Below are 14538 nucleotides of genomic sequence, written 5' to 3'. Positions count from 1 at the left end.
CCCTGAGTCTGTGCCCAGAACCTCAACTCTGCCAGTCGAGTACTTACCCTTAAACTGCAAACTCTATTTTCCTCATAGGGTAACATTGACTGGCTTTTTCCTGAAATTTCTTCAAAGTGTGGACTTTTCAAATCTTCCAATATTCACCAAAAATCAGCCGAGTGACAAAAACGAATTTACTCACCTGCTCTTAGGTGAGCTCCCAGTGCTGGATCTTGGTGCCCAGCACTGACTCTGAAAAATACCCACAACTGTACTTACCCTTAACTCAATTTTCTTCCATAGGAAACCATTGACTGTTTTTCTGTGAAATTTCTTCTGTGTTGATTTCTGCAATCTTTAAATATTCTTCAAAAATAGTATAATATCTGAAAACGTAATTACTTACCTGTTTTGGATAAAGGTCCCAGTACTGAGTCTAGGCACCCAGTACTGGATTACAAAATTAACAAGAACATACTGTACCCATAACCTGAATTTTCTTCCATAGGGAATCATTGACTGTTTTCTCTGAAATATTTTCGAAGTGTCAACTCTTAAAATAGCTAAATATTAGTTAAAAATCATTACAGTACTTAAGTCGACTTTCATCACTTGATTCTGAGAACTGACCCAGGACTGAATCTAGGATCCAGTCCTGGAATAACAAAAGTCATCTAAAAAGTAATCTGTTGCAAATAACTTGAATTTATCATTGAGCTCAATGTATTGTTGTGTTTAGAAATAGAGTTGCCTACTGCAACTACTTGTAACTGTTTACTAAAGTCTATTGCATATACAAAAGTATTTATATGAAACATCTTCTGTCGAGAAAGTATATTTTAAATCCAAGTGTTGGTTCTAAAATAAAACAAGCATATATTTTTTATATATAAACCATTGGCCTAGAGTTCAGTTATTGAGTGTGTGGAACCATTTGCTGACTGAGTGTGTACAACAAATGCTTTACACTGTCCTCTGATACTGCCTTACTGCTCGACCAAGCTACCACTTTAGAGAGTAAGGTTATATCTAACTTTAACCTCTGTTAAACCCTTGGGGTCTGTGGACTCTGTACACCCTGTACCTATTAAGGAACAGTATATACAGAGCCACTTTCTCACACTTGCTCACTTTGCCACTGGATTCAAGCAAGCCTGGCTGAAGCCGGCTGAAATGCCAGAAACCGGTCCTAGGAAGCTTGTTTCCGGAACAGGGAAGGCTTGGCTTGGCAGTTCGGCCTGGACTGTTCCCATGAGGCACAGGGTCAGACTGATTTGCATATGGCCATGTCCTAACTGGGGTGCCAGAGTGGGCTAAAGAACGGTGATGGATCAAACCCAGATCTGTTGACTGGGTGTGAGTGTTTGATTGGTTCTGATGTTCTGTCCATCATCACCCCCTTTTGTACCGTTTTGTTCGCCATAAGATGGCAGGGTATGCTCAGACGTTGAGTCCCTTGCTCACTTTGCCACTGGATTCAAGCAAGCCTGGCTGAAGGCGGCTGAAATGCCAGAAACTGGTCCTAAGAAGCTTGTTTCCGGTCCAGGGAAGGCATGGCTTGGCAGTTTGGGCTGGACTGTTCCCATGAGGCACAGGGGCAGACTGATTTGCATATGGCTATGTCTGAACTGGGGTGACAGAGTGGGCTAAAGAACAGTGATGGATCAAACCTAGATCTGTTGACTGGGTGTGAGTGTTTGATTGGTTCTGGTGCTCCGTCCATCACCACCCCCTTTTGTACCGCTTTGTTCGCCATAAGTTGGCAGGGTATGCTCAGACGTTGAGTCCCTTGCTGTGAAAAAGTGCCATTTTTTTTTTGCCTGGTATGCCCCCACTTTTTGCTGAATTGCTGAATGCACTTTGACTGAGTGTGCCCTGGACTCCTGCCAATCTGGTGCCCAGGGCCTATGTTCCTTCCCTAAAACAAAACAAACCCAAATTGGCAAACCCTGGCCACATGTCAGCCCCTAGTAAATGGTACCCTAAGTACCCAGGGCTTTGTGACCAAGGAAGGCCTCTAAGAGCTGCAGCACACCTTGTGCCATCTGTACCCTTACACACACACACTGCCTTTGCAGGCTGAGTGTTTGGGTGCAAGACCAAAACAAAGTCGACATGGCACACATCCCTGTGTGCCATGCCCATCACCTACACTGCCATGGCATACATCAGTCACCCCTCTAGCTGGGTGCCTTATGCCAATGGTGTGGGAACAGGAGCAGGAGCCCTGTACCCCTACAGTGCCCAGGTCAATTCCTGAGCCCTGTAAGTGCAGTGCTGCCATTTAAGAGTACATGGTGCTGAGAGCTCATCAAACACGAGCTCCACAGCACCATAATGGCAACACTACAGACTGGGAAGTTTGGAATCAAACTTCTCAGCACATTAAACCCACACTGATGCCAGTGTGGGATTTAATGTAACCAGCACCCCAGAGGGCATCTTAGAGGTGCCCCCTGAAACCTAACCTACGAATCCACGTCTGCTCTGAGGCTGCCTAGGCTGCCACCCAGCAGACATGTTGCTGGACCCCTGGGTGGGAGAGCCCCTGCTCTCCTGGTCCTGCAACAATGCACATCCTGGGCGAGGTGCAAAATCTTCTCCCCCAGGATGGGCAGGGGGAAGCTTCAAAGGCATGCCGCCTCTGTGAGCTTCTCCAGGCCCCAGCAACCCCCCACTCTGGCGGGAAGCTTTGGCCGGAAACCCCAAATAAGGACAGGGGATGTGCCAGCCTGCCAACCCCACCCCTCAGGTGGGGGAGGCGAGGTGAAGCACATCACCGGGCTCTCTCCATCTTGAAGATGGGGAGCCCTACCCTATCAGGACTAGGCTACTGCCCCCCTCCCACAGGAGAGAGGCAGGATAGGGGGTGTACCCACCCCAGGACGGGGACCCATTGGTCCCTGCCCTTCACCTACCTGTAACGCCCCTAAATCTAGTATTTAGGGGCACCCTGAGCCTTCCTTCCCCAGATTCCAGATTCCAAAATTACAAGAAGAGCAAGAAGAAAAGAAGACCTGCCCTGCAGCTGCTAAGGAGAGGGAGACACCAACTGCTTTGGCCCCAGCCGTACCGGCCTGTCGACCTCGAACCTGCTCCTGCTCCAAACCCGGCATCTCTTGTGGCCAGCAACCTCAGAAACCCCGGAGGACCTGGCTACCTTTGAACTCTAATCCCCTGGGACTCCCATGAGTAGAGGCTCTACTCAAAACCTACCTTTCACCCCTGGCAGCAGCCCGGAACCGCGATCCCAGCCCACTCTGCACCAGCCAAGCCTGGCCGGTGCCGGAGTGAACTAAACCCACGAGGACGACCCCACGGCGACTGTGACCCCGAGTCCGGCACCCAAGGACCCCCCTCGACACTCCTGAAGAAGCCTGCAGCCTCAGAACAGTGTGCCACCCCAACCGCGATCAACAGAGGGTAAGATTTTCCGACACCAAAAGGCACCCCTGCACCCGGCGCCCCACGGCCCTCTGTGTCCAATCCCGGGGTACCTACCTATCCTGCAACTACCCAACTTACCTCTCGAAGTGGTGGTGGCACCTGAAGAGTCCTCGTCCCCGAGCTTGCAGTCTTTTTCCAAACCAGAGATTTCCCATTGAAATCCATTGAGCGCCCGAAGGCTCAAAAGCCCTCTGCACCCAGCCGCCCGAGTGGCCCTGGCAGTGAAAACTCTACACCTACCTACTTCCCCACTTGCCCTGAGTAAGTGACCAGGAGCCCAGCTCTCACAGCCGCGTGGCTTGCCAGACAGCAGCCACCAAACAAGGCCCCCCTATCCCTGATAGGATAACATTGGGCCTAACTCTCTCTGCACCCGGCCGCCCTAGAGCCGCTGAGGGTGAACCAACTGTACCTACCTGACCCTGGGAGACCCCTGAGTCTGTGCCCAGAACCTCAACTCTGCCAGTCGAGTACTTACCCTTAAACCGCAAACTCTATTTTCCTCATAGGGTAACATTGACTGGCTTTTTCCTGAAATTTCTTCAAAGTGTGGACTTTTCAAATCTTCCAATATTCACCAAAAATCAGCCGAGTGACAAAAACGAATTTACTCACCTGCTCTTAGGTGAGCTCCCAGTGCTGGATCTTGGTGCCCAGCACTGACTCTGAAAAATACCCACAACTGTACTTACCCTTAACTCAATTTTCTTCCATAGGAAACCATTGACTGTTTTTCTGTGAAATTTCTTCTGTGTTGATTTCTGCAATCTTTAAATATTCTTCAAAAATAGTATAATATCTGAAAACTTAATTACTTACCTGTTTTGGATAAAGGTCCCAGTACTGAGTCTAGGCACCCAGTACTGGATTACAAAATTAACAAGAACATACTGTACCCATAACCTGAATTTTCTTCCATAGGGAATCATTGACTGTTTTCTCTGAAATATTTTCGAAGTGTCAACTTTTAAAATAGCTAAATATTAGTTAAAAATCATTACAGTACTTAAGTCGACTTTCATCACTTGATTCTGAGAACTGACCCAGGACTGAATCTAGGATCCAGTCCTGGAATAACAAAAGTAATCTAAAAAGTAATCTGTTGCAAATAACTTGAATTTATCATTGAGCTCAATGTATTGTTGTGTTTAGAAATAGAGTTGCCTACTGCAACTACTTGTAACTGTTTACTAAAGTCTATTGCATATACAAAAGTATTTATATGAAACATCTTCTGTCGAGAAAGTATATTTTAAATCCAAGTGTTGGTTCTAAAATAAAACAAGCATATATTTTTTATATATAAACCATTGGCCTAGAGTTCAGTTATTGAGTGTGTGGAACCATTTGCTGACTGAGTGTGTACAACAAATGCTTTACACTGTCCTCTGATACTGCCTTACTGCTCGACCAAGCTACCACTTTAGAGAGTAAGGTTATATCTAACTTTAACCTCTGTTAAACCCTTGGGGTCTGTGGACTCTGTACACCCTGTACCTATTAAGGAACAGTATATACAGAGCCACTTTCTCACACTTGCTCACTTTGCCACTGGATTCAAGCAAGCCTGGCTGAAGCCGGCTGAAATGCCAGAAACCGGTCCTAGGAAGCTTGTTTCCGGAACAGGGAAGGCTTGGCTTGGCAGTTCGGCCTGGACTGTTCCCATGAGGCACAGGGTCAGACTGATTTGCATATGGCCATGTCCTAACTGGGGTGCCAGAGTGGGCAAAGAACGGTGATGGATCAAACCCAGATCTGTTGACTGGGTGTGAGTGTTTGATTGGTTCTGATGTTCTGTCCATCATCACCCCCTTTTGTACCGTTTTGTTCGCCATAAGATGGCAGGGTATGCTCAGACGTTGAGTCCCTTGCTCACTTTGCCACTGGATTCAAGCAAGCCTGGCTGAAGGCGGCTGAAATGCCAGAAACTGGTCCTAAGAAGCTTGTTTCCGGTCCAGGGAAGGCATGGCTTGGCAGTTTGGGCTGGACTGTTCCCATGAGGCACAGGGGCAGACTGATTTGCATATGGCTATGTCTGAACTGGGGTGACAGAGTGGGCTAAAGAACAGTGATGGATCAAACCTAGATCTGTTGACTGGGTGTGAGTGTTTGATTGGTTCTGGTGCTCCGTCCATCACCACCCCCTTTTGTACCGCTTTGTTCGCCATAAGTTGGCAGGGTATGCTCAGACGTTGAGTCCCTTGCTGTGAAAAAGTGCCATTTTTTTTTTGCCTGGTATGCCCCCACTTTTTGCTGAATTGCTGAATGCACTTTGACTGAGTGTGCCCTGGACTCCTGCCAATCTGGTGCCCAGGGCCTATGTTCCTTCCCTAAAACAAAACAAACCCAAATTGGCAAACCCTGGCCACATGTCAGCCCCTAGTAAATGGTACCCTAAGTACCCAGGGCTTTGTGACCAAGGAAGGCCTCTAAGAGCTGCAGCACACCTTATGCCATCTGTACCCTTACACACACACACTGCCTTTGCAGGCTGAGTGTTTGGGTGCAAGACCAAAACAAAGTCGACATGGCACACATCCCTGTGTGCCATGCCCATCACCTACACTGCCATGGCATACATCAGTCACCCCTCTAGCTGGGTGCCTTATGCCAATGGTGTGGGAACAGGAGCAGGAGCCCTGTACCCCTACAGTGCCCAGGTCAATTCCTGAGCCCTGTAAGTGCAGTGCTGCCATTTAAGAGTACATGGTGCTGAGAGCTCGTCAAACACGAGCTCCACAGCACCATAATGGCAACACTACAGACTGGGAAGTTTGGAATCAAACTTCTCAGCACATTAAACCCACACTGATGCCAGTGTGGGATTTAATGTAACCAGCACCCCAGAGGGCATCTTAGAGGTGCCCCCTGAAACCTAACCTACGAATCCACGTCTGCTCTGAGGCTGCCTAGGCTGCCACCCAGCAGACATGTTGCTGGACCCCTGGGTGGGAGAGCCCCTGCTCTCCTGGTCCTGCAACAATGCACATCCTGGGCGAGGTGCAAAATCTTCTCCCCCAGGATGGGCAGGGGGAAGCTTCAAAGGCATGCCGCCTCTGTGAGCTTCTCCAGGCCCCAGCAACCCCCCACTCTGGCGGGAAGCTTTGGCCGGAAACCCCAAATAAGGACAGGGGATGTGCCAGCCTGCCAACCCCACCCCTCAGGTGGGGGAGGCGAGGTGAAGCACATCACCGGGCTCTCGCCATCTTGAAGATGGGGAGCCCTACCCTATCAGGACTAGGCTACTGCCCCCCTCCCACAGGAGAGAGGCAGGATAGGGGGTGTACCCACCCCAGGACGGGGACCCATTGGTCCCTGCCCTTCACCTACCTGTAACGCCCCTAAATCTAGTATTTAGGGGCACCCTGAACCTTCCTTCCCCAGATTCCAGATTCCAAAATTACAAGAAGAGCAAGAAGAAAAGAAGACCTGCCCTGCAGCTGCTAAGGAGAGGGAGACACCAACTGCTTTGGCCCCAGCCCTACCGGCCTGTCGACCTCGAACCTGCTCCTGCTCCAAACCCGGCATCTCTTGTGGCCAGCAACCTCAGAAACCCCGGAGGACCTGGCTACCTTTGAACTCTAATCCCCTGGGACTCCCATGAGTAGAGGCTCTACTCAAAACCTACCTTTCACCCCTGGCAGCAGCCCGGAACCGCGATCCCAGCCCACTCTGCACCAGCCAAGCCTGGCCGGTGCCGGAGTGAACTAAACCCACGAGGACGACCCCACGGCGACTGTGACCCCGAGTCCGGCACCCAAGGACCCCCCTCCACACTCCTGAAGAAGCCTGCAGCCTCAGAACAGTGTGCCACCCCAACCGCGATCAACAGAGGGTAAGATTTTCCGACACCAAAAGGCACCCCTGCACCCGGCGCCCCACGGCCCTCTGTGTCCAATCCCGGGGTACCTACCTATCCTGCAACTACCCAACTTACCTCTCGAAGTGGTGGTGGCACCTGAAGAGTCCTCGTCCCCGAGCTTGCAGTCTTTTTCCAAACCAGAGATTTCCCATTGAAATCCATTGAGCGCCCGAAGGCTCAAAAGCCCTCTGCACCCAGCCGCCCGAGTGGCCCTGGCAGTGAAAACTCTACACCTACCTACTTCCCCACTTGCCCTGAGTAAGTGACCAGGAGCCCAGCTCTCACAGCCGCGTGGCTTGCCAGACAGCAGCCACCAAACAAGGCCCCCCTATCCCTGATAGGATAACATTGGGCCTAACTCTCTCTGCACCCGGCCGCCCTAGAGCCGCTGAGGGTGAACCAACTGTACCTACCTCACCCTGGGAGACCCCTGAGTCTGTGCCCAGAACCTCAACTCTGCCAGTCGAGTACTTACCCTTAAACTGCAAACTCTATTTTCCTCATAGGGTAACATTGACTGCTTTTTCCTGAAATTTCTTCAAAGTGTGGACTTTTCAAATCTTCCAATATTCACCAAAAATCAGCCGAGTGACAAAAACGAATTTACTCACCTGCTCTTAGGTGAGCTCCCAGTGCTGGATCTTGGTGCCCAGCACTGACTCTGAAAAATACCCACAACTGTACTTACCCTTAACTCAATTTTCTTCCATAGGAAACCATTGACTGTTTTTCTGTGAAATTTCTTCTGTGTTGATTTCTGCAATCTTTAAATATTCTTCAAAAATAGTATAATATCTGAAAACGTAATTACTTACCTGTTTTGGATAAAGGTCCCAGTACTGAGTCTAGGCACCCAGTACTGGATTACAAAATTAACAAGAACATACTGTACCCATAACCTGAATTTTCTTCCATAGGGAATCATTGACTGTTTTCTCTGAAATATTTTCGAAGTGTCAACTTTTAAAATAGCTAAATATTAGTTAAAAATCATTACAGTACTTAAGTCGACTTTCATCACTTGATTCTGAGAACTGACCCAGGACTGAATCTAGGATCCAGTCCTGGAATAACAAAAGTAATCTAAAAAGTAATCTGTTGCAAATAACTTGAATTTATCATTGAGCTCAATGTATTGTTGTGTTTAGAAATAGAGTTGCCTACTGCAACTACTTGTAACTGTTTACTAAAGTCTATTGCATATACAAAAGTATTTATATGAAACATCTTCTGTCGAGAAAGTATATTTTAAATCCAAGTGTTGGTTCTAAAATAAAACAAGCATATATTTTTTATATATAAACCATTGGCCTAGAGTTCAGTTATTGAGTGTGTGGAACCATTTGCTGACTGAGTGTGTACAACAAATGCTTTACACTGTCCTCTGATACTGCCTTACTGCTCGACCAAGCTACCACTTTAGAGAGTAAGGTTATATCTAACTTTAACCTCTGTTAAACCCTTGGGGTCTGTGGACTCTGTACACCCTGTACCTATTAAGGAACAGTATATACAGAGCCACTTTCTCACACTTGCTCACTTTGCCACTGGATTCAAGCAAGCCTGGCTGAAGCCGGCTGAAATGCCAGAAACCGGTCCTAGGAAGCTTGTTTCCGGAACAGGGAAGGCTTGGCTTGGCAGTTCGGCCTGGACTGTTCCCATGAGGCACAGGGTCAGACTGATTTGCATATGGCCATGTCCTAACTGGGGTGCCAGAGTGGGCTAAAGAACGGTGATGGATCAAACCCAGATCTGTTGACTGGGTGTGAGTGTTTGATTGGTTCTGATGTTCTGTCCATCATCACCCCCTTTTGTACCGTTTTGTTCGCCATAAGTTGGCAGGGTATGCTCAGACGTTGAGTCCCTTGCTCACTTTGACACTGGATTCAAGCAAGCCTGGCTGAAGGCAGCTGAAATGCCAGAAACTGGTCCTAGGAAGCTTGTTTCCAGTCCAGGGAAGGCATGGCTTGGCAGTTTGGGCTGGACTGTTCCCATGAGGCACAGGGGCAGATTGATTTGCGTATGGCTATGTCTGAACTGGGGTGGCAGAGTGGGCTAAAGAACAGTGATGGATCAAACCTAGATCTGTTGACTGGGTGTGAGTGTTTGATTGGTTCTGGTGCTCCGTCCATCACCACCCCCTTTTGTACCGCTTTGTTCGCCATAAGTTGGCAGGGTATGCTCAGACGTTGAGTCCCTTGCTGTGAAAAAGTGCCATTTTTCTTGCTTGGTATGCCCCCACTTTTTGCTGAATTGCTGAATGCACTTTGACTGAGTGTGCCCTGGACTCCTGCCAATCTGGTGCCCAGGGCCTATGTTCCTTCCCTAAAACAAAACAAACCCAAATTGGCAAACCCTGGCCACATGTCAGCCCCTAGTAAATGGTACCCTAAGTACCCAGGGCTTTGTGACCAAGGAAGGCCTCTAAGAGCTGCAGCACACCTTGTGCCATCTGTACCCTTACACACACACACTGCCTTTGCAGGCTGAGTGTTTGGGTGCAAGACCAAAACAAAGTCGACATGGCACACATCCCTGTGTGCCATGCCCATCACCTACACTGCCATGGCATACATCAGTCACCCCTCTAGCTGGGTGCCTTATGCCAATGGTGTGGGAACAGGAGCAGGAGCCCTGTACCCCTACAGTGCCCAGGTCAATTCCTGAGCCCTGTAAGTGCAGTGCTGCCATTTAAGAGTACATGGTGCTGAGAGCTCATCAAACACGAGCTCCACAGCACCATAATGGCAACACTACAGACTGGGAAGTTTGGAATCAAACTTCTCAGCACATTAAACCCACACTGATGCCAGTGTGGGATTTAATGTAACCAGCACCCCAGAGGGCATCTTAGAGGTGCCCCCTGAAACCTAACCTACGAATCCACGTCTGCTCTGAGGCTGCCTAGGCTGCCACCCAGCAGACATGTTGCTGGACCCCTGGGTGGGAGAGCCCCTGCTCTCCTGGTCCTGCAACAATGCACATCCTGGGCGAGGTGCAAAATCTTCTCCCCCAGGATGGGCAGGGGGAAGCTTCAAAGGCATGCCGCCTCTGTGAGCTTCTCCAGGCCCCAGCAACCCCCCACTCTGGCGGGAAGCTTTGGCCGGAAACCCCAAATAAGGACAGGGGATGTGCCAGCCTGCCAACCCCACCCCTCAGGTGGGGGAGGCGAGGTGAAGCACATCACCGGGCTCTCTCCATCTTGAAGATGGGGAGCCCTACCCTATCAGGACTAGGCTACTGCCCCCCTCCCACAGGAGAGAGGCAGGATAGGGGGTGTACCCACCCCAGGACGGGGACCCATTGGTCCCTGCCCTTCACCTACCTGTAACGCCCCTAAATCTAGTATTTAGGGGCACCCTGAACCTTCCTTCCCCAGATTCCAGATTCCAAAATTACAAGAAGAGCAAGAAGAAAAGAAGACCTGCCCTGCAGCTGCTAAGGAGAGGGAGACACCAACTGCTTTGGCCCCAGCCCTACCGGCCTGTCGACCTCGAACCTGCTCCTGCTCCAAACCCGGCATCTCTTGTGGCCAGCAACCTCAGAAACCCCGGAGGACCTGGCTACCTTTGAACTCTAATCCCCTGGGACTCCCATGAGTAGAGGCTCTACTCAAAACCTACCTTTCACCCCTGGCAGCAGCCCGGAACCGCGATCCCAGCCCACTCTGCACCAGCCAAGCCTGGCCGGTGCCGGAGTGAACTAAACCCACGAGGACGACCCCACGGCGACTGTGACCCCGAGTCCGGCACCCAAGGACCCCCCTCGACACTCCTGAAGAAGCCTGCAGCCTCAGAACAGTGTGCCACCCCAACCGCGATCAACAGAGGGTAAGATTTTCCGACACCAAAAGGCACCCCTGCACCCGGCGCCCCACGGCCCTCTGTGTCCAATCCCGGGGTACCTACCTATCCTGCAACTACCCAACTTACCTCTCGAAGTGGTGGTGGCACCTGAAGAGTCCTCGTCCCCGAGCTTGCAGTCTTTTTCCAAACCAGAGATTTCCCATTGAAATCCATTGAGCGCCCGAAGGCTCAAAAGCCCTCTGCACCCAGCCGCCCGAGTGGCCCTGGCAGTGAAAACTCTACACCTACCTACTTCCCCACTTGCCCTGAGTAAGTGACCAGGAGCCCAGCTCTCACAGCCGCGTGGCTTGCCAGACAGCAGCCACCAAACAAGGCCCCCCTATCCCTGATAGGATAACATTGGGCCTAACTCTCTCTGCACCCGGCCGCCCTAGAGCCGCTGAGGGTGAACCAACTGTACCTACCTGACCCTGGGAGACCCCTGAGTCTGTGCCCAGAACTTCAACTCTGCCAGTCGAGTACTTACCCTTAAACCGCAAACTCTATTTTCCTCATAGGGTAACATTGACTGGCTTTTTCCTGAAATTTCTTCAAAGTGTGGACTTTTCAAATCTTCCAATATTCACCAAAAATCAGCCGAGTGACAAAAACGAATTTACTCACCTGCTCTTAGGTGAGCTCCCAGTGCTGGATCTTGGTGCCCAGCACTGACTCTGAAAAATACCCACAACTGTACTTACCCTTAACTCAATTTTCTTCCATAGGAAACCATTGACTGTTTTTCTGTGAAATTTCTTCTGTGTTGATTTCTGCAATCTTTAAATATTCTTCAAAAATAGTATAATATCTGAAAACTTAATTACTTACCTGTTTTGGATAAAGGTCCCAGTACTGAGTCTAGGCACCCAGTACTGGATTACAAAATTAACAAGAACATACTGTACCTATAACCTGAATTTTCTTCCATAGGGAATCATTGACTGTTTTCTCTGAAATATTTTCGAAGTGTCAACTTTTAAAATAGCTAAATATTAGTTAAAAATCATTACAGTACTTAAGTCGACTTTCATCACTTGATTCTGAGAACTGACCCAGGACTGAATCTAGGATCCAGTCCTGGAATAACAAAAGTAATCTAAAAAGTAATCTGTTGCAAATAACTTGAATTTATCATTGAGCTCAATGTATTGTTGTGTTTAGAAATAGAGTTGCCTACTGCAACTACTTGTAACTGTTTACTAAAGTCTATTGCATATACAAAAGTATTTATATGAAACATCTTCTGTCGAGAAAGTATATTTTAAATCCAAGTGTTGGTTCTAAAATAAAACAAGCATATATTTTTTATATATAAACCATTGGCCTAGAGTTCAGTTATTGAGTGTGTGGAACCATTTGCTGACTGAGTGTGTACAACAAATGCTTTACACTGTCCTCTGATACTGCCTTACTGCTCGACCAAGCTACCACTTTAGAGAGTAAGGTTATATCTAACTTTAACCTCTGTTAAACCCTTGGGGTCTGTGGACTCTGTACACCCTGTACCTATTAAGGAACAGTATATACAGAGCCACTTTCTCACACTTGCTCACTTTGCCACTGGATTCAAGCAAGCCTGGCTGAAGCCGGCTGAAATGCCAGAAACCGGTCCTAGGAAGCTTGTTTCCGGAACAGGGAAGGCTTGGCTTGGCAGTTCGGCCTGGACTGTTCCCATGAGGCACAGGGTCAGACTGATTTGCATATGGCCATGTCCTAACTGGGGTGCCAGAGTGGGCAAAGAACGGTGATGGATCAAACCCAGATCTGTTGACTGGGTGTGAGTGTTTGATTGGTTCTGATGTTCTGTCCATCATCACCCCCTTTTGTACCGTTTTGTTCGCCATAAGATGGCAGGGTATGCTCAGACGTTGAGTCCCTTGCTCACTTTGCCACTGGATTCAAGCAAGCCTGGCTGAAGGCGGCTGAAATGCCAGAAACTGGTCCTAAGAAGCTTGTTTCCGGTCCAGGGAAGGCATGGCTTGGCAGTTTGGGCTGGACTGTTCCCATGAGGCACAGGGGCAGACTGATTTGCATATGGCTATGTCTGAACTGGGGTGACAGAGTGGGCTAAAGAACAGTGATGGATCAAACCTAGATCTGTTGACTGGGTGTGAGTGTTTGATTGGTTCTGGTGCTCCGTCCATCACCACCCCCTTTTGTACCGCTTTGTTCGCCATAAGTTGGCAGGGTATGCTCAGACGTTGAGTCCCTTGCTGTGAAAAAGTGCCATTTTTTTTTGCCTGGTATGCCCCCACTTTTTGCTGAATTGCTGAATGCACTTTGACTGAGTGTGCCCTGGACTCCTGCCAATCTGGTGCCCAGGGCCTATGTTCCTTCCCTAAAACAAAACAAACCCAAATTGGCAAACCCTGGCCACATGTCAGCCCCTAGTAAATGGTACCCTAAGTACCCAGGGCTTTGTGACCAAGGAAGGCCTCTAAGAGCTGCAGCACACCTTGTGCCATCTGTACCCTTACACACACACACTGCCTTTGCAGGCTGAGTGTTTGGGTGCAAGACCAAAACAAAGTCGACATGGCACACATCCCTGTGTGCCATGCCCATCACCTACACTGCCATGGCATACATCAGTCACCCCTCTAGCTGGGTGCCTTATGCCAATGGTGTGGGAACAGGAGCAGGAGCCCTGTACCCCTACAGTGCCCAGGTCAATTCCTGAGCCCTGTAAGTGCAGTGCTGCCATTTAAGAGTACATGGTGCTGAGAGCTCGTCAAACACGAGCTCCACAGCACCATAATGGCAACACTACAGACTGGGAAGTTTGGAATCAAACTTCTCAGCACATTAAACCCACACTGATGCCAGTGTGGGATTTAATGTAACCAGCACCCCAGAGGGCATCTTAGAGGTGCCCCCTGAAACCTAACCTACGAATCCACGTCTGCTCTGAGGCTGCCTAGGCTGCCACCCAGCAGACATGTTGCTGGACCCCTGGGTGGGAGAGCCCCTGCTCTCCTGGTCCTGCAACAATGCACATCCTGGGCGAGGTGCAAAATCTTCTCCCCCAGGATGGGCAGGGGGAAGCTTCAAAGGCATGCCGCCTCTGTGAGCTTCTCCAGGCCCCAGCAACCCCCCACTCTGGCGGGAAGCTTTGGCCGGAAACCCCAAATAAGGACAGGGGATGTGCCAGCCTGCCAACCCCACCCCTCAGGTGGGGGAGGCGAGGTGAAGCACATCACCGGGCTCTCGCCATCTTGAAGATGGGGAGCCCTACCCTATCAGGACTAGGCTACTGCCCCCCTCCCACAGGAGAGAGGCAGGATAGGGGGTGTACCCACCCCAGGACGGGGACCCATTGGTCCCTGCCCTTCACCTACCTGTAACGCCCCTAAATCTAGTATTTAGGGGCACCCTGAACCTTCCTTCCCCAGATTCCAGATT

Source organism: Triturus cristatus, chromosome 4_1 (genome assembly GCF_964204655.1).
Source record: "Triturus cristatus chromosome 4_1, aTriCri1.1, whole genome shotgun sequence".
NCBI lineage: Eukaryota > Metazoa > Chordata > Amphibia > Caudata > Salamandridae > Triturus > Triturus cristatus.
Note: the sequence above shows the minus strand (reverse complement) of the source record.